A 27,182-nucleotide genomic window follows, 5' to 3' on the forward strand; every position below is an offset into this window, starting at 1 on the left:
AAGTAAGGTGAAATTGTTGCAAACAGCTCCATTATTTGCAGTTTCTTACTATATATTATAAATTTGCTTGGTATTTGTACTTTTTTTAGCCTCTCTTCATTGCCTTAGCGTATTATTTTTTGCTCAAAAAGCAAAGGAAGGCATGAGGAGTCTAGCATATATTAAATTTAAATTTTGGCTCGCTTTTGAGGCCTTAGAAAACCAACATTCTATGTGAACCTTTTCAGCATTCAAAACATAAGAGCCTCCACTTGAATTAAGCCCTCAAGTCACATGGTATTTTAGCCCTTGGTTCTTCCCAATAACTTTTCTAGATTTTCTCCTCTCATCTTTTCCCTTTGAATTTGTAACAACAAAATTGTTTTAAAATTTTTTTTAGGCATTTAAGTTTTAATATATTTTAAGGCAATCTGAGAAAACTCAAAAATTTCATCTCTTTCATTTGGAAACTCCAATTTAAGTGTTTTTTTTCCTTGAAAGTGGCTTTTGAAGCCCAATACAATGGAGTTGATTTCACATTATCATTATAAAGTGTCACTTTTCACTTCAATTTGTGTTGCTTATGCACTACACTCATAAAGTGCCAATTGGGTGTCTCTAAAACTGAATCAAGTGAGGTGTAACATGTGGTATCTTGTATACCACCACACTTCTTACATTTCTTTATTTGGAGACCAATTGAGATGTCATGGGGATTGCAATTATGAACTAAGATAAAGTTCTTATTTGGGTGGTCCATCATGTCAAAACCACAATTTCATCCTTTTGTAGTTAGGTTTATTTCATAGAACTATTTATCTTAGAAACAAGGGATTATGAATCACTATTGTGAGTATAGTCTACTACCCTATCTCTTTGGATTCTTTCTTGAGCTACATTGAAAAAATAAAAAGAACAAGTAGTTTAGAAAAAATGATAAGGTTTATGGACTAATAGGCATTGCAATTTATGAGGGATATATTTATCACATAGAGCACGTCGAGTGTCCTTTCACTACTTGGGCCATCACATAGAAATTGTTTGGATATTTTGAATCTTAATCTAATTGTGGTGTGCCCTTCACTGAGTCACCTACTACCCTAACTTGTGTAGACACATCCTAAGGGAGTGATCAATTGCTATACAACGTTCCTTCACATATTATTGTTTCCACAATTGAGGATACATCATCTCCTCTAGTTGAGAACATTTCATCTCCTTTAGTTGAGAACACTTCATATGTTGTTTCTACTTTTGAGTTTAGTGATGCTTCTTTAACAACTTTGAGTGGTTCAGTGTAGTAGAATTTTCATCATCTTCTCGAGATGGCTTATTGGAACACATTTCTACTAGACATTGCATCTTTGTTTGTAGAGTCTCACATTGCAGACTTAGAGGACATTCACATCCTCTTTTTTGATAGATCTTGTGGAGTTACATCATCTTCTTTTAATGTTATAGGTGCATCTTTAGATCTTCTTATTCCATCTCTACATCATCCTTTGTCACCATTTGACATTGGCATGAGGACAATTAAGCTTCATTTGATGGTTTCATCGTTGTCTTTTGGATATGGCATCCATTGGTCTTCATCAAATTCTAGATTGCCATCTTCATTATTGTGGTCTAAAACACTTTATTTGACTATGCTACCTTTCAACATCAACATGGAGACATTTGAGTAAAGTTAAGGGGCATCATACATCTTGAGTTTTCTTCTCTCATATTCCTTTCAAGAATGAGAGGATAACTTGCATAATTATATGGATCTATTTCTTCCTGAGGGGAGGAATGTTGTTTGGCAGGCTTGGATCATCTTCAACATTCATTGTCGTACATCTACCATCACTGGAGGAGATTCTTCATTAAGGGGGGGGGGGGGGGGGGGGTGTTGCATGATGTCTCTCCTTCTTATCTCTTATGGGAAGTTCATCATTTAGGTTTTTTTCTTATCTCGTAGAGAGTGCATCTCTTCCCTTGTTTAGGGGGAGTTATCCCTCATATGGTTTTCTATTCTTTATGAGGTGAGATTGTACTTGGTTACCTTATTAGTCTTTGATGTTGGGACCCAATATTTTTCCTCATCTCAGCTACACTAAAGGGAGGGTTTGGTGTATAATCATGTTTGGGTGCTTAAGTGTTTTACCCACGTGGCAAGTTAGGTAGGGTGATAGGTAAGATATTTTTCATTTATATACCTTCATTTCTCTCCTATGTACTCACTCACTTATTCTATGCATGTTCATCTTCATTTTTTTGCAATTAATATGTCTCTCCTTTTCTTTATATTTGCCTAGTGTCCATGGCTAAATCTCATAGTCCAGAAATTAAAATTTAATGATGATTAATTTGTGGGCTTAGCAAAAAAGTTATAGGGTAGCATAGAGCACAAATGAGCTACAAATTGTCTAAGGGAAATCACACTAAAGTAGGTGTCAAATAGAATGAGAAATTGTAAAAGGTATATAATTTACGACACTGCACCACCATGCCCAGAGGCCATCTATCATTCTCCACCATTTAATGCTCACTTTGTGCAAGCATTAAACCTTCTTAATGCCATTGTCTAATCCCACAATACCTATGCATCCCACTCATGTGACCAATCTCTTCATTTCCCCCAATCATTTTGATCACTCGATTTGTGAGGTGGACCACCAATGAATTTCCTTCCTATAAGTGTGTGAAATTTGCAATTCTTCCAAATCTTACAATAAACCCTAAATGAGCCTAAAAAAATTACTTAATCTCCATTTTAGTGTGCGTCAACGTTGAATAGCATTGAGTATGATTTGAGATTCTCCCTTCAAATGAACTCTTATATGTTATTTGTTGCAAATACTATGTGTCATCTAGGTTGCTTGGAATTCAACCTCATTATTAGTTTAATTTTTCAACATTTTGGCCTTCATTACAAAAATATTTCCATAATGGTCTCTCAATATACACCCTACCCTCAATAGGCCCAAGTTACCCTTAACGAACCCATCATTTACCTTGTTCCATCTCTCATGTATAGTAGAACCTAAATCGTATTTTCTCTAAGATTGACCCACAAATTAATGCACTCGACCCATGAACAAGGGAATTATTTCATACATTTTATTTCTCTCAAATATTTATATTTATACTATTTTAAGTACTTTCTTATTATTATCATATTGATGTTGATTGGTATCTTAAAACTTTGGGTTCTTCTAAATTTTAATACTATTAATAATATTAAAATTTTAGATAGTATCTTTTCCTAAATTTTAATTAGATTATCATTTTTTTTCTTGTATTAATAAAGTTAATTTTTACATGCATATATCTTATATTATTTTTTTAATTGAAGATGGAAAATCTTATATTTTACTTTATCTTAAAGTATTAAATTATAATTATTATCATTGGAAATTAAAGTCAAAATGCTTTTTTTTCTTTTCAAAATGAGAACCTATATTAAACAAGAGGAAACTACATTTATTGGATTTCTTGAAAAGTGTTTAGAAACTTTCAAGAAAATGGAATTGGTAGGTGTATATCTCAATAAGGTTTTTCAGTGTACTCTCTGCTTATAGCAAAAGTATCTTGAAAGAGGCTTGACTTATTCTACTATGGTTTACTCTACAATTGTAGCAGTCAAAATATATGCTTTACATGTGTGACATGATGTCAATAGCACAAAAAGTAAAATACAAACCACCAATTTCTGGACCTAAAAAATCAACAATAATATAGTTCCAAATCACAAATTCCAGATAGTAGTTTGTCAACCATTTTAAAGACAAATAAAGGTTTTCTAGGCATGGTTTGATGTCCATAGCACCCACATAAAATAATAAGTAGGTCATCAATTTGAGGTCCTTATACACATCTTTTTAAGCCCGAAGCACCAAAAAAATGCTATAAAAAGCCAATTTTCAAGCCCACAATAAGAACAAATTTTATAATGATTTATGGTGGCTTGATTGGATGCTCGTACTATATAGTACACAAGAAACAAAATTCAAGCTCTTTACCTTCAACAATGTTTCTAGAGAAAGTCAAATAACTCAATCATTGAAATTCAAAATTAATATATGGGTCTTAAGTTTCAAAAGAATCAAAGATGTGTCCATGCCCATCAACACACGCACACTATAATTATAAGCCATTTAATTATATCCTATATGTTACACAAGCAAAAAAAAAATACAATAATCTTAAATATTAAGGGCATTAGCATATTGATAATATAATTAACCCATCCAACATGGTATCTAAGTCAAAGATCATTCATTTGAAAAATTAGTAAATTAAAATTTTGGAACAAAAGCATTGAACCTAGGTTTCACCTCGAGAAGTTAAATGTAGAAATAGACAATTGAAATTAGATTTTTGTAATAGCATCACATCATTAATTAGTGCACAAGGATGATTGGGAAGGATTGAAAGAGTATCCTATATGAGAAGCCCCATTGATTATTAGATTATTGGTTCCTCACCTTATGATTATAACAAGTCTTTTCATCGTGTTGAGTGGAGATGTGTTTGCTTGTGCTAGCGACCTGACATAATGACAACTTGTCATGGTTTTGTTGCCACAAGCCTTCTTTATTATGAATGTCTTTTACCTGTTATATCGTACATGTTTTGTTTGGGTTTCTTGGTGGAATTCTAGGTTGGCAGCTTGTTATCTGTTGTATGGTATTTTGAGATGTTGTCGCTTCCAAGAATTATGAGTCTTTAGTATATGATACATAAATAGGACGGTGTTGAAAATCTAGGTAATCTAGGTAATTTGGGGTAACAATCATATGTCTAGTATTAGTCTAGATTTATTTAATGTGTTTATAAAACTAATTGACCACTTTTTAACTTTATTGACACTTTGACTCTTATTATTTCTATTTCCTTCATGTAATAAGTAAATGCATCCTGGTTGTTATGATGTTTTGCAAACCTTTTGTATCTAGGATCTCACAACTCTGGTATCTTTAGCCAAATAAAAAGATATAGACAATATTAAGATTAAGTGGAATTAGGAAAAATAAAATAAAACAATAGTAAAAAATAATATAAAAAATAAAAAATGGTCTAGAATCATTTTACAAAGGGCAATTCACAAAGCCAATATATACCAATAAGCATATATAATTCATAATTGTCTTTCTGTAAAAAAAAATGAAGGATCCAAATCTTTCTGTCAAAGAAAAGTCAAACCTTTGTAATAAATTATAAAATTAACCAAGAAGCAATACCAACACTATCAAAATTTCACCCCTACATGAGTGGACAAAAGAAACATGATTAAGATTGCACAATTCAAAATACTTGCTTGCTTATCCATCTTATAGTTAGCATATAAACTCTTGATTAGTTCATTATTACTCTCCAACTCTTTTCATAAATAAAAAAGTTTCAAGATTTTGGAAAACCACCAAATCAAATATCCCTTCATAATAAATTTTATTGTTAAACTCATTCTAACCAAGCAAGATGAGAAAGCCTTAATTACCCAATCATAAAAAGCTCATCCCTGCTAATAAATCATGTACAACTTATAGTTTGTATTTATTACTGTTACCTTTCGTCATGTATAAAAAACAATTATGGACATATTTCAACTATATTTTTCTTAGAAAAAAGACATAGGGATTGGTAAATACAATGTATATTGTTCATAAACATGTGCATCACTAACTACCTCCTAGGTGATAGCGCTAGAGATTGAGGGACTCTGCAAATCCTAGTCCAACTCCACCCGGAGAATCGACAAAGCTTCATAGTCTTTCTAACAAGGCTTGCAAATTATAACTTGATGCACAAAGTGAATTATACTATGCATCTTTATGAAGGGATGAAACTGAAGCACAAGAATACAAGCACCGAATTAGTAAGAATATAAATATTTTTACATAAATGTCATTATTGTAAACCAAATATCACATAATACAATTGTCACTATAAAAAATATTGTGGATTTCCATTTTGCAAGAGAAGCTATGAAACTACAGATGCTATACAAAGAAACCAATTCCATTGTGCATGCATTAATATAAAACCATTTGCATTGTGAATAAATTAACATAAAACCCTTGTCACTATAAAAAAATACATCATCAACAAATTTCAACTCTAAAGGTAGTAATGCCTAGGATCACCCCAATTTTTAACATGCAGGAAAGCTAAAAGAACTAAGCCTTCAATTGCTAACTGTTCATCTCAAGGCAGATGGGCATACCAACCTTAATCTCAAAACTAGCACTTTCATCTATTATTACATTTGACAAACAATAATAATAACGCTTGCAACTGCTAACAAACACATTGTATCTTGTGTGCTCTGTTGTATGGGGACTCCCATTTTTCTCTCTAACATTCTGCATGTCGGAATAGAGGCCAATAATAAGCCACCAACTTTTTGTCCAATTAATTTGTGAGCATGTTTTTGTTGGTTCATCATATCCATCTGAACCACTGAACCAAAGAAAAATTGAACACATCATAAACAAAATCAAAACACATTTATATTTCTCTCCGTTTTTTGTCACAAGGACAAAGGAAGATGTTGTCAAATGCTAAGAAATAGAACTCAACCAGTTGTAGATAGAGCAAGGAAGCAACAAAAAGTATTGTCACAGAAGATAGAAATAGGTTTTTCAACAATAATACCCATATCAAAAAGAGTTTGAGCCATCCAAAGTAGCTGAGTACAACAAGATGTAGCAGCAATGTATTTTGCTTCTGCTGTAGAAAGAGAAACATAATCTTGTTTCTTGCTTTGCCATGCCACAAGACAATCACCAAGGAAAAATGCAGCACCACTTGTGCTTTTTTTGTCATCTAGACAACCAGCCCAATCAACATCAGTAAAAGTCATTAAAGTAAAATTATTACTTCTAGGATACCAAAGGCCAAAATCAAGAGTACCTTGAATGTACTTAAATATTCTTTGAACAACTGTAAGATGTGACAGTTTAGGAGCAGATTGGAAACGTGCAACCATACAAACAGCTTGCATCAAATCATATCTTGATGTAGTCAAGTACAATAAGCTGCCTATCATAGACCAATATTAAGATTGATTTACCTTAGGTGAATCATCTACTTTAGAGAGTTTACAACCTATAACCATGGGAGTTCTTACTAGATGACAACAATCCATCTGAAACCTTTTATGCATTTCCTTAGCATACATAGTTTGAGACAAAAAAACACCATGTTCAAGTTGAGAAACTTGAAGGCCAAGGAAGAATGTCAATTCACCTAACATGGACATTTCAAATTCTGATTCCATTATCTTAGAAAACTTTTTAGATAAAGCATCATTATTATAGCCAAAGATAATGTCATCAACATAAACTTCCACAACCAGGATATCATTACCTTCCCTTTTGACATAGATATTATTGTCCACACCACCTCTTGTGAAGCCATTTGCTGTCAAATGTGAGTCCAACCTTGAATACCAAGCTCTAGGAGCTTGTTTTAGACCATACAAGGCCTTTTTCAACTTGTAAACATGAGTAGGATTGCCTTGTGCAACAACCCTTCAGGTTGTTCCATATAAACTTCCTCATCAAGATATCCATTTAAGAAAGCAGTTTTGACATCCATTTGATAAACTTTAAATTTCTTAAAACATGAATATGCCAAAAATATTATAATGGATTCAATTCTAGCAACAGGTGCATAAGTTTCACCCAAATCTATACCTTCCTATTGTGCATAGCCTTTGCACACAAATCATGCCTTCTTTTTGACAACTTTACCACATTCATCCAGTTTATTTTTGAACAACCACTTTCCACCAATGACATTCTTGTCATCTGGTCTTGGGACTAATTCCCAAGTCTTATTCTTATCAATCTGATTGATTTTTTCTTGCATTGCATTCAACCAACATTCATTATTCAATGCTTCACTGCATGTCTTGGGTTCAAACTCAGTTACTAAATAGAAATGTTCAACAATTTGAGCTTGTTCCTCAAGTTTTGCTTACCTTGGGTTAAGATTCCTGCATTTCTATCCCCAATAATATGATTTTGAGGATTATTCTTGATAACAATCCTGGAGGGTGTTTTTAGATGTGTTATTACTTTTGATCTTGAGGCATCCTCCTGTTGAGTATCATCCACTTCACTAGATTTAGGAGATTTGTCAAGAGCTAATGTAGGTTCCTCCTCATCATCTTGCACATGATCATCATTTAGAAGCATTTTTTCATCAAATTTGACATTAAAAGATTCAACAATCTTATTTAGCCTCTTATTGAAGCATTTATAGGCTTTGCTATGTGGAAAGTATCTTAAAAAGATACCTTCATCTGATTTAGATTGAAACCTACCTAGATTTTCATCATCCTTTTTGATAAAACATTTACAACCAATTTTTTAAAAGTATTTAATAGAGGCCGAATGACCATACCACAACTCATATGGAGTGAAATTGGTTTTCACCCTTATTAGCACCCTGTTTAAAATATAAACAGTTGTATGAACAACTTCTTTCTAGGATGTATCAAGCAATTTGGCTTCATCTAGCATTGTTCTTGCCATTTCTTTATCTGTTTTATTTTTCCTTTCAACAACCCCATTTTGTTGAGGTGTCTTAGTAGCAGCATACTGCCTTTTGATGCCATGTTTCTCACAACAATCAATGAATTTTTGAGAGGTAAACTCACCTCCTTTATCTGATCTCAAACATTTAAGTTTGAAATCAACCAATTTTATTCAACTTGACCCATAAGGCATAGTATCCTTATGAATTGAAAGTAACATTGTATCCACTATCACAAATTTGACTAACACTTAAGAGATTATGTTTAAGGCCTTCTACATAATACACATCATGAATAGGTGTGTCATTATTTAGAAGCAAAGAGCCTTTACCTTTTATTTGTATTCCTGAGTTATCACCAAACTTCACAAATCCACCAGCATAATCTTCAAGTTTTAAAAAATTGTCTTTATCTCCTGTCATGTCGTTGGAACAACCACTATCCACCACCCGCAATGCCTTCTTATTGGAGAGAAAGGTAGTTTGCACAAGCATGGATTGTTCTATGCTTGGAACAAGCTTAGACTTGGGTCTCCAAACCTTCTTTGTAATCTGTTTATTTTGTTTGCATAGTTTAGATGTGTGACCAATAGTATTGTATTTGAAACATCTGATTGAGTTTGGAAAGACAAATAATTGTTTGTGACCAAACCTTGGTGTTCTAGGCATCATAAATCTACAATTGCTCACCTTGTGTCCAAATTTATTGCAAAAGAAACAGTAGCCATTAAAAAAGGAGTTAACCTGAAATTGTTTCGTTTATACTCAAATGGCTGCTTCTTACTATCTATCTTGAAGTTCTGATTTGAAGTTTTTGAACACTCACTAGTGTCTAAGCCAACACAAACCATCTCTTTATGTTGCTTTTGTTTCCCAAGGATATCATTCAAGTGAATAGTTCTTTCATATTCTTCAACTTGCTTTGTGAGAGAGGTAACTTGTTGTTTAAGAGTTTGAACCTCTTTGTCTTTATTAGTAAGAACTGATTTGAGATTATCCATAACTCTTTTAGAGTCATCTAGTTCAACTTGCAAATATGTGATTACCTTATTTGGGCTTTTCTCTTGAGAATAAATTTGTTTCTTAATTTTTTTTAATTTCCTGTAGGGCTCAAAGCAATTCACCCTCAAGATTTATTTCACAATTATCAAGATCAGATTGACTATTTGCTTGACTATCTAGTTGACTGTTTGAATCTTTTTGTACATTAACTTCAGCCATGAATAAAGTTTCATCTTCATCACCTAAGGAATCATCTAATTCAACATTTGAGTCTTCTTTGCTGAATAGACTCTTTTTCTTTTTGAAGTTATTGAAGTTAAACTTATTTTTTAGGGCCAAAAGACTTTTTCTTATAACACTTTTCAATTTATCATCATTATTGTTTTGATCAACAAAAGGACAATGAGCTCCAAAATGATCAGCCTTGCCACAGTTAAAACACTTTAGTGGTAGTTTTCCTTTGTACTTATTTTTAAGTTTTCTTACAAGAAGTGCCTCTAATGAATCGTACAATTTTGATTCACTATCTACATCCTCTTTCTTTTCTACCTTGAAGTCAGTTTCTTTTGAAGTTGAACCAGTGTTTTCAATACGCATCTCATATGCAGTTAAGATGCCTTGTAGATTATCCAAGGCGAGTTCATTAAAGTATTTCTTTTCTTCTAAAGTTGGAACTTTAGATAAATATTTTGGTTGAAGAGTTTTAATCACCTTTTTTACTACATCATACTCTTCAACAGTTTCACTTAGACCTCTTCTAGCATTGAAAACTTCATCTATCCTTAAGAAATAATCAACAATCTTTTCATCATCCCTCATTCCCATTTCTTGAAATTGATTCTTGAGAGTAAGAATTTTAGACTACTTGACCTTTTCATTCCCTTGATAAACATTTTCAAGTTTGTCCCAAATTTCATGAGTAGATTTTCAATGCATGACTTGAAAAATACATCTTTTGTCAAACCACACAAGATAGCATGTTTGGCTCTTGGATTTATTTCATACTTCCTCTTCTCATCCGGGTCTGTAGGTATTGTGCCAGGTACAGTATAATTATTCCACACTATATTCCACACATCTAGGTCTATAGAAATAAGATATGTTTCCTTTCTGATTTTCCAAAACACATAATCAAAGCCATCAAATAAAGGAGCTCTAGTGACAGATGACCCCTCTTGCACATGTGACATGATGATTGACTTCCAAGACCAGGATCAATCCTAGGTGGTTAAACCTAATGCAAGACCCTATGCTCTGATACCAATTGTTGGAAGATGAATTACTCTGAGAGGGGGGTGAATCAAAGTAATAGACAAATTAAAATTTTGACTTAAAATGCAATGAGGATCTTTAACAATACTGGACTTAGAAAATCAGATAGATAATTGATTTACACAAACATGTTAAAGCATGTTGTTTAGTTGTTCATATTAGGCTGACTGAACAATTCCTCTCAATTCTTTATTTTCAAAACACTCATGTAGACATTCAAGTAGTTTATAACAACAAATTAACAAAGTGAGATGAGCAATGAAAGTATCAGAGCATTACATTAATGAGCATATGAACATGAAATTTAAGCACATAGACTGTAACATAGATACACATAGATCACCACATAACACAGTATTTTCCCGAGTGGAAAAAAACCTCATGGGGTATAAAAAACCACTCGTAAATTATCATTTTTATTCATTCAAAGAGAACCAACTCAATACAATGATGGAGCACCAACTCAACACCTAAAAATCAGAAGCACCAACTTCCATAGGAGCTACAACTCCCTTATAAAGTTTCTCAATGATCAAAGTAAACTATTAGGATCTTGTAACTGCAATTGATTTTTGTAATCACAAAACCTTAATAGTATACAACAAAATGATTTTCATTAAATCCCATTACAATATGTACTGTGAATACCAGTACCAAATGATAAATATGACATATGAAAGTAATCTCTATAAAGAATCAAAGAGATACAATAATCTCAATACAAAAAAAAATGCCCTCTTTAAAAACTCTTTTCAATCTTTTACAAAATCTGCTACGTCATATGTATAGCCCGTGTAACCAAATGATAGCTAAGACTCGTTCATTTATATCAATCAAAGAATGAAAGAACTAGTTTTCAGTTTACAAAACCACTTGAAACAACTCGAAACCCTTGTGTTAACTCGTGTAAACAAACTGAATACAAAACCCTTAATTGTTTTTCATCTTCTTTCCAAACAAATCAAAAAGATTGTATGCAAAGTTATTTCCCTCTTTCCAATTGAAGAAGAAAAGCATGAAAAACCATTTTTATTTCATTTTTTAAATGACAGAGATATTGTCACGATATTACCTCTATTAGACCGACCAAATGTAAAAAAGAAACCATAAAAGAACTGCCCAGATTACCACCATTTCCAGCTTGAGCAAGAAAAACAACCAGTCCATTGTTCATTCCTTGATTTTTCAGTTTATAACGACACACCAATCACCATGGTAATCGGCTCTGCAAGCGGGAGTGATGGCTAGGGTTTCGAAAACCCTTTGTAAACAAAATGAAATGATGCTGCCCTATTTTGCTTTTGCCCAGCTTCAAATACTTTACCAAAATAAAACCACCATTTCAAGTCCGGTAAAACATTATTAAAAGAACATGTGAATAATAAATACCATCGACACAATGATAGCCAACTCAAATGCCACATGATTATGTCTATGACAATGTCAATGTCCACGTGGTAAGCTCGACAACATTATACATGTTGACTGTCCATAATGAAAGGTCATGTGGTATATAATAATATATTCACTATGAAAGGCCGACATATATGCATGTGATCGGTAAACAAAGATAAAGTGCTATTGACTATGCAAGTCTATGTAAGTCCAAGTCAATATGAACTTTGCAAATGAGCCCGATAATAATAATAAAGTGCATAGGTATATGCATTGTGATGTATTAATTAAGTCCACTAGAATATCAATGAAGATAGACCAAATATAAATCCTAATCACAATATGACAATATTGTGAACCATTGAAACCAATGTTTATATCATCAATAGTGAAAATAACTGTGTGAGTCAAGTACCATATTGAAACCTCCCAAACCATTCTTTGAATTACAACCTTGTAATGACATCTTAAAACATGATACATACTAGTTTTGTATCTCATTAGAATGATAATAACTTATGAATTGTGTTCTCAATAAGACCTCAATAGTCTCACAATGAAACCATCGATAGAATACTAAGCCCTTATCAGGGACAAAATACATAAGATATTAGATTCTAATAAGAAACAACACATAGACATATATAAACTGATAAGAGTGCACAACAAAGTATAACCATAAGAGAGACAAATCACTTGCATTGCACTGTATATATATGTATCAAAAGATCATTCCATCACAAAGAACCAATACAATTTTTCACCTATACTGTGAATAGAACCTATCACTGTCTCTTCAAAAAAAAAAAAAGACAAGTGCTGAAGCTCAACACCTGCAAAGAAAGTAACCCTTGTTTGCACATGAACCAAGTTGATCAGAACAACCAATACACATCAACTCTGAAAGTGAATCAAAACCAAGTATGCCAATAACCTAAATATGGTAAGTAAACCAAATGTCAACCAAAATGCCATGAATCAAAGTATGCCATGAATTATAAGAACAATCAGTTCTGACATCAAGGACAACTATGCGATAAAGAGAAAGTCAAAAGTTTCTATTTAAAATTTTCACAATATAAATTAGCAATGCTTAGAACTAATTTTTGATTGGTTGAACAAAAAAGTTTTAATCACTAGATGAAAATAGAGCCTTCGCAATAGTTCCATGGCAGGAACTAAAAAAACCATGGAGAAAAGGTAAGAGAGGACTCACTACTGAGTAATATTTGGAAGGAAATAAATAAAGCATGGACAAAAGGTAAGAGAGGACTCACTAATGAGTATTTTTTCAAAGAAGTTTTAATTTAAAAGGTGAGTGAAAATGCCCTAGAATACAATTAATGTGGAACATTTATTGGAGGAAACAAGGAGGAATTAGTGTCAATGCATAGATTGGTAATATTTTAAATAATTTTGATAATATTGTGGTGAAGGAAAGAGGGGAATCATCACATTGCCAAGTAGAAAAAGGGTTGGAAAAGGTGAAGAGGAAGGAAAAAGACAAAGGTTTTAGCTCAATTATTTGTCCTTAGTAATCTACAAAGGTTGGAAGAGTAATCTACTAAGGTTGTTGTTGGTATCAATATTAATAAATTGGAAAGTTGAATCATTTTTAGCTTGAGATATGGTAGGTTGGTGTATAAATAAATAGTTGATAAAGGAGGAAATCCAAGAACCAGTCAACCTAGAATGAAAGGTGGAAGTAAACATTTTTCCCCTTCTATAGGTTATTTAATTATTTTTCTTCATTATGTACATTTGAAACAAGTAAGGTATTAGGAAAGTAGATTTATATGTATAATCTATTGGAGATTTAGGTTTTTACATGGAAGGTAGGTATTTATATTCTCCTAATTTTTTGTCTATTAAAAAATATGGATAAGATGGTATGGGCATCCTATGAAATTTTCTTGTCAACCTAGGAAGTTTTAGGGAAATAGATATAATCACTTTAGATAAACCTAAAAAGGCAATTGCAAGGATAAAAGTAGATCGGGAAATGAATTTTCCTCCTCCTAAGATTTATTTTTTAAGGTGGGTAATAGTTCCTTTGTGCAAAAGTTATTATAATTGTTTTATTTTAAATGTGTTGGGTTGACAAGAAAAATAGTATATAGCATACCGGTGTCAATTATAGTAGGGTTACAAAGTCATAAATTCATTCAAAACATTCAATGACTAAATTCTCAACATGAAATATTAAGGAAGATTTCAATTAATATCATATATCTTAGAATGCATAAGCAAATTTATATGCATGAATTCAATTAAGTAACTAAATTTGAAAAATATTAGAAGAGTCCACATAATAATCCATGGGAAAAACTAAATATTCTATCTATTATTTGAGAAAAGATGCCATTAAAAACCTTTGCAAGGTTTTTACAAATATTTGGTTGGTCAATCAACTGATAACATATACATCAAAAAATGAGTAAAGTGCCAATGGGGACACTCAATGTTGATTCCACACTTTAAACACATTCTTCAAAGATTACAATAGTTTTATTGTACATTTGTGACATGAACCCAAATTATTAAATTATTCCCTTCACTAAACTTGAAACCTTAGTTGCTTCAAAGTTTTTTATCATAGTTCCACACCATATTGATTTTCTCATACTTGTAAAACTAACAAATAGTACATGTATAGCCACTACGAGTCATTCCATAATGGGAAACATGCCAACCTGCATCAAAACCTTCAAAATATATGGCAATGTGATGCAAAATCCTCTTGGTGGATGATTATACACCTTGTAGAGATTCCATGTGTCCATTTTTAGCTTCCCTGGATCCATTTTGATGTGTTTGTGAAGACTCCTTTGGAGATCTTGAGGTTAGTGTTGTTGATTTGCACCTTTTGCATTTTTCTGAGTAGCCCTGTTTGAGGCATTATATCTTTGTGCCAGTTGATTGTCAAGCTAAATAGAGAGTTCCCCATGTTTCTCTACTATTTTTTGAAGCCCAATGCCAAGTTTCTTAGCCCCATCAATCCGTTTGACAACTTTTCAAAGCTAAATCTGTTTGTAAAAAAGTTCAATTTTGCAGACAGAACAGTGCCAAATAGCAGTCAAGAGCCCACTTTGAAAATTTCTAATTTGAGCTCAGTTGATCTACAATTCAAAGCAATTATACCTCGTGATTATCAGTAAGATTATCTACCAGATCCCCAGTTTGTAGCCCCCCATCTCGTCATCTGATAAGTTTCCAAAGCCCATTCCAAACAAACTTTTTTAGGGTTTCATGAGCAACATGTTCAAATTTTTCAGAGGAGCCAACTTGTGAATAATTTTCACATGTGACCTAGTAAAGTCAAACCCTCTTGCACATGTGTTCAGGGTATGTTCATCTACCAGTGTGCCAAGTGGAGGCTCATGAAGTGGTGATTTGATATTTTTTCAAATTGAGTTTTAAATGCTACTCAGGTTGTTTTCGTAAGTGCAGATTCAGAAGAGTCTGAGTAGGCTACTTTGACATTTAATAACTTTTGCCTTGGATGTCATAACGATGATCTATTAGATGCCCTGGAATCTTTGTATTACAGTCTATCAGCGTGCCAGCTCCCAGGGTTTGGTGATATGTTTTAATCAGTTTTTGAAACCAATTCCGAAGGTTACTCAGGTGTTTTGGGCAAATGTTCAAAGTCACAAAAATGTCAAGTCTAATGATTGCTCAGTCTAGTTTTCGCATCCAAGTTCACTCAGTTGGTGTTCCAGGGCATTTCCCCAGATTCAGTTGCCCGGAAATGAATTTTTTTTTAGCCGAGCCCACTTTGGGGCCTCTTGAAAGAAAATATATTATTTAAATCAACTCCGATTTAAATAAAATTATGATTTAATCAACTGAATCAAAGGGGCAGGTGAAGGTATTAGTGCACAATTTTATAAATAAGTGTTTAAATCATTTCATATGATTTAAATGATCACATTATAAAGTAATTTTAATTACTTCATAAAAGTCCAAATTTTACATGTAATGTGTCTTACCTTACGGCAAGTCACCTGTGGGCCCATTTTAAATCAAAGGGAGAAAAGGCAAGTGAAATTAAAAAAATTCAATATGTGTGTCAAGGGTGACTTTGTGGGCCCTCCTGAATGGAGAATTTTTAATCTTATTGGCCTTTCAAATGATGGGGATACTAAAATCTATAAGGTTTCCTTGGTTTCTTTTTTTTTTTTTTTTTTTCGGCAGGATCTAACTAGTGAGCGGAAGCCCAATGCGGGATAATGGGAAGGAAGGAAAGGTCAAATTCTTCCCTATCCTGCGCATGAAATGAACCTGGCCAGAGACCTCGCGAGATAAACATATGAGACAAGGGAAGGATTTTTCTTGTCCAGCGTGCTCACAGGGTCTTCCAAAAAATCGCGAGGGGCAAGCACTAAGTTAAGCGGTGAAAGCAATCTACTTATCCCGCAATGCTTGAAAGGCTAGCCAAACCACCTGCGGGATAAGCGGCAGGGCTTGGTAAAGGTTAAAGTCTTATCCCGTGTGATTGCTAAAGGGGCCAAATTGTTATGCGGGATAAGCTTTGAGGAAGGTCAAAGGGAAAAATCAACATGGGAGATGAAAAATAATTTAGGGCAACCAAAGAAATGAGTGCAAGAGAGAAAATTTTAGGGTTCGTAATAATTTTGTTTGTGACTATCACCATTACATCAACAGGGAATCCATGGCCTGGAGTTTGAATGGCTATCTAATCGTTCTTCATGAAGCTAGAGTGTAGACCCGAGGCCGTGTTTAAAATTCATCGCAGGTGTTGTGGTTGTAACTATAGAACAAAGGATGTTTTAGGGGATGGAGAAGTTGAAATGAAGCTATGTAAACATCCCCTCTTGACACCTGTTTGCTTTGTGTATAGCTATTATGTGCAGGCCAATAAGATTAAGGGAATGCTTGGACTATTATCGTGTTAAACCAATTTTGGGAGTTCCTTGGGACACAGGGGTAATATATTCGTTTGCTAATAGGTGTTGATGAGTGGGGCGCGTATTTGAGCGATGAGTGGCGTTTCAGTGTTGGAAAAAGAGAGATGTATTTCTAGAGCCCACAATCCTTTGCTATTTTTCTTCATGCCTCTGATAAACATAGGATTTCTGGGAAAGGCGTGGATATTCATCAAGGTGTACAAGTTAGAAGTTTTATACAAAATACTATGGCTGCTCTAGCAGATGCATTTGGCGGGTAAAATAACAGGTTTCATAATTTTCTTAGCATATCCCCTACTTGTACCAACTTGAGGGCCATTGAACGGGTTATAGAATTCCAATGATATCCATCAAGGCAGAATGAATAGAGATTTTTGTCAAGTATTGCAGATGCTATGCCAAGGTGGAATTGACTGCAAAACGTGAAATAAGGCATAGGGTGATAGGTTTATTTGCACGACTAAGAGGAGTGGAATCTCATGGAATATGCAGAATACTGGGTATGCACGATACAGATATATTGAAGAGGCTTTTGAAATTATGAAGCAAATATAGGTACAGAGCCAATTGCCATGCTTTTCTCTGTGTATTCCTTGTTCGTGCCTGTAAAGGAAGCAATGCTCGTAGGATACATAAGGAGATGTACCCATGATCTCAATAAAACTTAACATTAGTGTATAATTTTAGAAATGAACATTTGTCAGATGAAGCTTGCTGATCACCTTTAATATTCAAGGATAACCAAGGGAGGATATTGAAGATTCAGTCAGAAGTGAGGATTAGTTTCACTTATATAAAGATGCTTTGAAAGTGTGCCATAAAAGGATAAATTCATTTCACCCAAGGAACGAAATATAGCAAACAATTTCCTTTTCATTCGGTGGAGTAAATTGAAGCTCCAAAATGCTCTCTCACCCAGAGGTGAAAGTCATTTCATAGAAATATTGGTGAAATGAATGTGAGGGTATATAATATGTTTTCAAGTAAAAGTAGAGGAGTAAATTTGTTGCATTCAAAGGGTGAACATTCCAACAGGACAAATTATTTTCACTAAGGAGTGCATTAATGAGAAAAACACTAAAAGGGGGTATCTTGATGAACAATGATGAACAACAAATACCCTAATCGGTACTGAGAGGGGGGGGGGTGGTGAATCAGTACATACAAAAACATCTCCAGAACTTATCAAGTTAAAACAATGCTAAACGGTTGTCTTCATTATTGAACTTAACCATGGCAATACTAGTTAAACACAGTAAGACTTTAGACAACATAAACTGGTAAAATTGAAAACTTCAAATACATTTAATACTTGATAACTACTTCACCCATAAACATATGCATGTGTTATATCAACAATGCCATAACCATTAGCTCTGCATGCATAATCACTTTAAAAAAAAAACTTAGTCATCACATGAAAAATGCACAACTCATGACACACAGATTTTTCACGTGGAAACCCAAATGGGAAAAACCACGATGGGGATGAATACCCACAAGCTTGTTTTGAACTCTTTTGAAGCTCGCTCTGTTAGGAGCTTAGTCCGGTTAAAGACTTTACAAATAAGGTTTTGCTAGGAACCGACCCTGTTAAAGAACACCCAGTTAAGGGATGGCTATATACCCTGTTAAAGGTTACCTTGCTAGAGGATTTAAAGAATTCGATGAACTTGAGTCACCTGGTTAGAGTATTTATAGTAAGCCTGTTAAAGCTACCCGACAAAGGGATTTTCCTTCTGTTGAAATGGTTACAAGACAACATGTAAAACTTTGATTTGATAACAACACTATATGTTAAGGTAGATCCTTTTCAGTTCCTCTACTCTGCAATCACACTCTACAATTTTCTCTCACTGGTCTAGCAAGTATCTCATCACTCGGATACACGCATAACTTTTTCCAACACAAACAATAACAAACATCATCGACCTTATAGACAATAATTAGGTCGGTAGCATAAACCCTAAACTCTAAGCATTTTAGGTTTACAATATAAGCGGTCTAATCCTGACCATCTAAACACTTTGCATAGAGCAATACAATTTCAAACAGTTCACAAGTCATTTTGCATCATTCATTCTTCATCGCACATACAAATCAGTAACTCATCACACTTTCTTCTCATACCACTAGGAAGATGTTCATTCTCAAGGTAGACATTTAATGCAGTTGATCTTCACATGCAAGATCATCAAGGAAATCCTTCATGTGCACAAAGCTGACGTGGCATCTCGATCTCATCTTCATCTCTTAGCTAACTCATCATAGAATGTCACCGGTTGCATCGCACAAGCTATTGCCAAACCAGAAACTCTAGAGCTAAAACTACCAATTGATAGTCACACTTAGTGAAACCCAGACACCGATTTACTAAAACTCTCCATACCGGTTCACTTGCAGTTATTGACATCAATGACAACATACATTATCATCATATTATCATACCGGTTCATCATATGCCAACAATCTCCCCCTTTGGCATTGATGGCAATACTCAGTGTAGCATTGCAACTAAAAACATCATAGACTAGTGTATCTACATCATCAAATATCTTCTCCCCATACATCAGATATCTTCTCCCCCTTTGACAACAATGCCAAAGTGGAGGCACAAGCTACTATTCTCCACTATGTTGCTCCCCCTATGGAGTAGCATCCTTCAACACGTCAATCCTGAAAGATTTGACATTGTAATACTTGACTGATGTGGAGCACATGTCTTTAGTTTACTTCATGAAGGGGCAAAACCCCTAATTCACCTCTCAAATAGGTAAATGTAGTCTTCGGTAAGGGCTTAGTGAATAAATCTGCTAGCTACTCCTTACTCGAAACATGTTCTAGTACAACCTCCTTATTCTGAACCTTTTATCTCAAGAAGTGATATTTAAGCTCAATGTGCTTAGTTCTAGCATGCAATATTGGATTCTTGGAAATATTTTTTGCACTAGTATTGTCACAAAATATACTCACCGGTTCGGATATAGGTACTTTGAAACCTTCCAATACATGTTTCATCCAGATTGCTTGAGTGAAGTTCATAAATGCTACCACATATTTTGCTTCAGCTGTAGATTGGCAAATATAGCTCCGCTTCTTACTTGTGCACGAGACTAGTCTTCCTCTAAGAAAGAACGCTCCACCAGTTGTGCTCTTTCGGTTGTCCACATTACCTGCCCAATCGGTATCGGTATATACTTTGAGATTAAAGTCACCATTATATGGATACCACAATCCATAGTCAACTGTTCCTTTCAGATATCTAAGAATCCGTTTGACAGCTACCAAGTGGGATTCTCTTGGACTTTTCTGAAAATGAGCTACTATGCCCACTGCATGAGCAATATCTAGTCTTCTGTGCACCATATAGTGCAGCTTACAGATCATTGACCGATACTCCTCATTCACCAACGCTGAATCATCTTCCTTAGTCAATTTGCAGCCGGTCACCATTGGTGTACCAACCGGTTTTCTCTCCTCCATGCCAAAGGTCTTCAATACCTCTTTGATATACTTGGACTGGGTAACAAAGATACCCTATTTCATTTTCTGAATCTGTAAACCAATGAAGAAATTTATCTCTCCAATCAGAGACATCTCAAACTTTTTCTTCATTTCATCTGCAAAAGCATGACTCATTTTATCATCTCCTCCAAAGATTATGTCATCTACAAATACTTCATAGATCAGAATCTGATCACCTTCAGATTTTAGGTAGATGTTGCTATCCTCACTTGTTCTCTAAAATCTTATCTTCACAAGATGAGAGTGTAACCGTTCATACCATGCCCTAGGTGCTTGTTTCAATCCATACAGGGCTTTGTGTAATCTACACACCATGTTACTATCTTCTGATAAGACAAACCCATTCGGTTGCTCAATATACACCTCCTCTTCTAGGATTCCATTCAAGAACGCAGACTTGACATCCATATGATAAACCTTAAATCCCTTGAATGCTGCAAATGCAAGTAGCATTCAGACACTTTCCGGTCTAGCCATAGGAGCAAAGGTTTCTCCATAGTCTTCTCCCTCTTCCTATCCTTTGCATACAAGTCTTGCCTTGTTCCTCACAACTGTGCCTTCTTCATTTGGATTATTCCTAAAAACCCATTTGGTACCTATGACATTCTTGTGTTCTGGTTTGGGTACCAAGGACCATGTTGCATTATTTTCTACTTGGTCTAGCTCCTCTTCCATTGCCTTAATCCAGTCTTCATCTGTAAGTGCTTCTCTGGAAGTCTTGGGCTCCAATTCAGCAATCATGCAAGATTTTTCTTTCACCTTTCTTCTTGTGAGTATCCCTGCATCTTTATCTCCTATGATTTGATTCGGATCATGATGTAGTTTCACATACCTAGGAATGGCTCTAGCTGGTTCTGCTAGCTTTTCCTCTTATTCTTCACTTACTTCTTCTTCACCTACTACAGCTTCTACTGATACAAGAACACTGATATCTTTACTTGTTTCTTTCTTAACCGGTTCCCAGAAGGCTATACCCGGTTCATCTTCCACTTCCTCGCTGCAGGTTTCCTCAGGGGATTCATCAACCCTGACATTGATACTCTCAACAATTTTCTGTGTTCTATTGTTGTAGCACTTGAGAGCTTTGCTCTTAGTGGAATATCCCATAAATATTCCTTCATCACATTTAGCATCAAACTTGCTTAGATGATCACCTCTCTTGATGTAACACTTACTACCAAACACTTTAAAATAACTCATAGTGGGAGTTTTCCCAGTCCAATACTCATAAGGGGTTTTAACTCTACCTTTCTTGATGAGTACCCGGTTCATAGTATAGACTGCAGTGCTCACCGCTTCTCTTCAAAAAGTGTGAGCAACCTTTCCTTGGATCAACATTGTTCTGGCCACTTCAACTACAGTCATGTTATTTCTTTCTGCTATGCCATTCTGTTGTGGTGTCCTTGGGGTAGACAACTGCCTCTTGATACTGCTTTCTTCACAGTACTTGTTGAATTCATCAGAAGTGAATTCACCTCCTTGATCAATTCTTAGGCATTTTATCTTTTGACCACTTTCCTTCTCTACTAATGCTCTAAAGGCTTTGAACTTACCAAATGCCTTAGACTTTTCTTTCAAGAATGTGACCCACATCATTCTTGAGAAGTCATGAGTAAGAATCATGAAATACCTATCTCCCTGAATACTTCTAGTTTTCATAGGACCACACAAATCAGTATGCACAAGATCAAGTAAGTTTTCTGCTGAAAAAGACTTACCTTTGAAAGTCGAGGAAGACATCTTCCCAAGTTGACATTCTCTGCACAAACAATTCTCTGGTTTGTTCAGCAAAGGCAATCCTCTTACTGCCTTGATCTTACTAGCCTTTACAATATTATCAAAGTTTATATGATAAAGTCTCCTATGCTATAGCCAATTGTCATCAAACTTTTCCATCAGACACTGACTTATCTTGGCATTCAACTAAAACAAGTTACCTTTGGTCTGCTTACCGGTGGAAATAAGTTCACCACTTTTTCCAATTATACTACAGACTCCACCTTTGAACTCCAGAACGATTCCTTTATCATTTAGCTGAGCAACACTCAACAGGTTATGCTTAAGACCTTCTACCCAGTAGACATCATCCGCACTGCTCCTTCCATTCAGTGAGATGAATCCTTTTCCTTTTACCAAGCATGGTGCATCATTGCCAAATATGACAACACCTCCATCATATTCTTCTAGAGACAAAAACTTCCTCCGATCACCAATCATGTGGTGAGAACACCCACTATCAATAATCCACTCATTGGAGTTGTCAATGCGAGAGACAAGGGCTTTCTTGTCAGACACTTCTTCCTTTACAACTACAAATATTATGTCTTCATTCTCTTCATCCTCAGATTCTTCATTAGTAACACCTTCATCCACTGGAAGAAGACAATTTCTTCTATTTCCTCCTTTATACTTTCTAAACCTCTCCGGTTTATCCTTATTCTCATTGTTAGGATAGTTAACAACTATATGTCCTATCTTATTGCAGGAAAAACATTTTAAAGGAAGCTTTCCTCTGTATTTTCCAGTACCTTTTGGAAGTCTCTTGGCAAGAAGAGCTTCAAACTCCATCAGAATCTCTTCATCATCCATACCTCTGCTTTGCATGGATTCATAACTGGTACTTACATCTTTTCCTTTTCTAGCTGGTGCAACAGATGCTCTAAAAGATGACTCAGTCTTCTGAACACTACCATCATAGCTATTCAACTCATATCTAGTTAACTGTGCAATGATAGAGTCTAAGGATACCTTGGTTTTGTCAATAGACCTTAGTTCCTAAATAGCAACAACTTTGATTGCATAGACCGGTAACAATGATCTCAAGACTTTACTGACAACGGTGGCATCGTCAATTGTTCCACCAGTGCTCTTGATATCTCCAACAACAGTCTTGATCCTTATGCCATATTGTTGAATGGTCTCACCTTCAACCATCCTCATGTCTTCAAATTTTCCTCTAAGGCTCTCTTCCTTAGCTTTCTTTACATGCACATCACCACCATAAATAGTTTCCAATGTGTCCCATACATCTTTAGGAGTGTCCTTATCTTATATATCAATGAACTCAATATCAGACAAACTACTGATAAGGGCTTTCATGACTTGCCCATTTTCCTGAATCTCTTTTTTCTGATCATCGGTCAGAGTGCCAGTGGGAATCACATAGGCATTCTCAACATAGCTCCAATGTTGATCACCCATGCTCTTGATGTAAATCTTCATTCTGTCCTTCCATATCTTGAAGTTATCTCTATTGAACTTAGGACCTTCCCTTTTCATCATTACAACGAGATCTTTTACCTCAAGCGGTTAAGCTTATATCACCAAGGACCTAGAGTTTCTTTGATACCAATTGATGAATAATGATGAATAACAAATACCCTAATCGGTACTGAGAGGGGGGGGTCAATCAGTACATACAAAAACTTATCCAGAACTTATCAAGTTAAAACAATGCTAACCAGTTGTCTTCATTACTGAACTTAACCATGGCAATACTGGTTAAACACAGTAAGACTTCAGACAACATAAACCGGTAAAACTGAACACTTCAAATACATTTAGTACTTGATAACTACTTCACCCATAAACATATGCATGCGTTATATCAAAAATGCCATAACCATTAGCTCTACATGCATAATCACTTAAACAAAGAATACTTAGTCATCACATGAAAAATGTACAACTCATGACATACAAATTTTTCACGTGGAAACCCAAATGGGAAAAACCACAGTGGGGATGAATACCCACAAGCTTGTTTTGAACTCTTTTGAAGCTCGCTCTGTTAGGAGCCTAGTCTGGTTAAAGACTTTACAAATAAGGTTCTACTAGGAACGGATCCTGTTAAAGATCACTCGGTTAAGGGATGGCTATATACCCTGTTAAAGGTCGAAACCCTGTTAAAGGTTACCTTGCTAGAGGATTTAAAGAACTCAACTAACTTGAGTCACCTAGTTAGAGGATTTACAGTAAGCTTGTTAAAGCTAGCCAACAAAGGATTTTTCCTTCTGTTGAAATGGTTAGAAGACAACAGGTAAAACTTTGATCTGATAACAACACTATATGCTAAGGCAAATCCTTTTCAGTTCCTCTACTCTGCAATCACACTCTACAATTTTCTCTCACTGGTCTGGCAAGTATCTCATCACTCAGATACACACATAAATTTTGCCAACACAAACAATAACAAACATCATCGACCTTATAGACAACAATTAGGTCGGTAGCATAAACCCTAAACCATAAGCATTTTAGGTTTACAATATAAGCAGTCCAATCCTGACTGTCCAAACACTTTGCATAGAGCAATACAATTTCAAACAGATCACAAGTCATTCTGCATCATCCATTCTTCACCGCATATAGAAATCAGTAACTCATCATGCTTTCTTCTCATACTGCTAAGAAGAATATTCATTCCCGAGGTAGACATTTAATGCAGTCGATCTTCACATGCAAGATCCTCAAGGAAATCCTTCACGTGCACAAAGCTGACGTGGCATCTTGATCTCATCTTCATCTCTTAGCTAACTCATCACAAAATGTCACCGGTTGTATCGCACAAGCTGGATTGCCAAACCGGAAACCCTAGACTTGAAACTACCAATCAGTAGTCACACTTAGTGAAACCCAGACACCAGTTTACTACAAATCTCCATACTGATTCACTTGCAATTATTGAAATCAATGACAACATACATTATCATCATATTATCATACTAGTTCATCATATGCCAACATATCTTATTTCTAAAATCTGAGATTGAAAAGTGCAAAATCTGAAAGTGAACGGTCACTTCCAGCATAGGGGGCATTTGTGCTAAATTTGAAAATCATTTTACAAGGGGAGGTAAATGGGTAGAAAATGATAAATCAATCATCAAATACAAAAATATTTAATGGGGTAAAGGGTATGCAGAAAATTACTAAGAATCACATGCCCTTTTTTAGTCAATGAGGAGATTTGCTATTTTTGAGCTGTAATGGGTGCAGGGAAAAGTTAGATTCTAACTATTAGCAAAAGGGGGTTTTTTCAGTCTCAAGAACAAAGAGGAAAAGTGAGCTTCTATAGTCAGTATGGACAGTGAGTTGGAATAGCAATTTTTGGACAAAGTGCAAAGGGGTGAATTGACAAGTGCTTGTATGAGCATTTTTTCAGATTTTTGAGAAAGTTTCCAGCAGGGTGTCAGAGTTGCATAATTTTGGCAAATTTTGAAAGAAGAAGAATGTAGATTTTCAAAAGTGCAAATTTCAAGAGAGAAGATATGTCTCTTTTAGAGATACCTTCAGGGTTTGCATTAGGTTTTCTTCTTTTGACATATATCTTCTCTTCTTCTCAAATAGGAGTTCTGAATGCAAGTTTTTCCATCATTCTAGAAGAAAGACTTCCATGTATTATGCATAGTTTTTAATGACAACTATAGTTAGTTTTCAAACAGTTTGTAGTTTTTTGGTGTTTCAAACAGTTTGTAATCTGAATACAAATAAATTTAAAGGTTTCATTTGCAGTTGTCTCTCTCATGTATATACTATTTTATGGAATGAAATGATCAAGGGTCTTTTGTTTTGTCTTTGCAATTCAGGTGTTTACTTTGTTGTTTGCTTCTCTTCAAAGAAGAGATTAATTTGCTTATTACAAGGTAGAGAAATAGTGTTGTGTATATGAGATTCTTAAGTGTGGTTGTTGTAATGCATTAGCATTCCAAGCTCAAGGTTTGCATGTTACCCTATTTGGATATGAAATCTGCATATTGTGAAGTTGACTCTGTTGTCCATACAAGGCACTGATCATGGAGTTGTTTTTAGTTTTCAGAATCATTTCATATTTTAAAATCTCTTTTACTTTCTGCTTTCTTTTCTGTATTAGGAGTAGGAATAGTGTAGAATCCTTCCCTCAATGAGTTCATAGATGCTTATAAACTAAGGTTATAGCCAAAACCAAGAGTTTATCCATCTCCCTTAGTACATTCTCATTGGGATGATCTCCTGTAAGTTGTAATGTCCTAAGTATTTTGAAGTTGAAAGTGGCTAGACATTACATAGGTTCACCCACCTTGGTCTCGCAGAGCCAAAAGAGTAGGAGATCTCAATCTTGTGACTGAGTCTCGTTTAGTTGGCCAAATCCTTCTCTGAGTTTGTTGATGAGTTGGTGGAAATTCCTCTAGAACTTAGAGACTATTGGTTTGGGAACCAACAGGAACATCAGACAATCCAAAGATTCTACATCCAGTATCATCACTATCAGAATAGGAGAAACAAAATTACATTTGATTCTTCAAAAAGAGAAATAAACTTCATCTGGTCATATGCAAACATGCCAAGGTTGGATCATGATCTAATAATGCATCAATTAAATGTTTTTCCAAGAGCTAAACCAGTTAAATAGAAGCTGAGAAAAATTCATCCTCACATAGCTCTCCTTGTTAAAGCATAACTGAAGAAATTGTTAGATGTGGGGTTCATAAGACCTATTGCCTATCCAGAATGGGTGTCGAACATTGTACCTATTTCTAAGCTAGACAAGAGCATCAAGGTTTGTACAAATTT

This window comes from Cryptomeria japonica, chromosome 6 (genome assembly GCF_030272615.1).
Source record: "Cryptomeria japonica chromosome 6, Sugi_1.0, whole genome shotgun sequence".
NCBI lineage: Eukaryota > Viridiplantae > Streptophyta > Pinopsida > Cupressales > Cupressaceae > Cryptomeria > Cryptomeria japonica.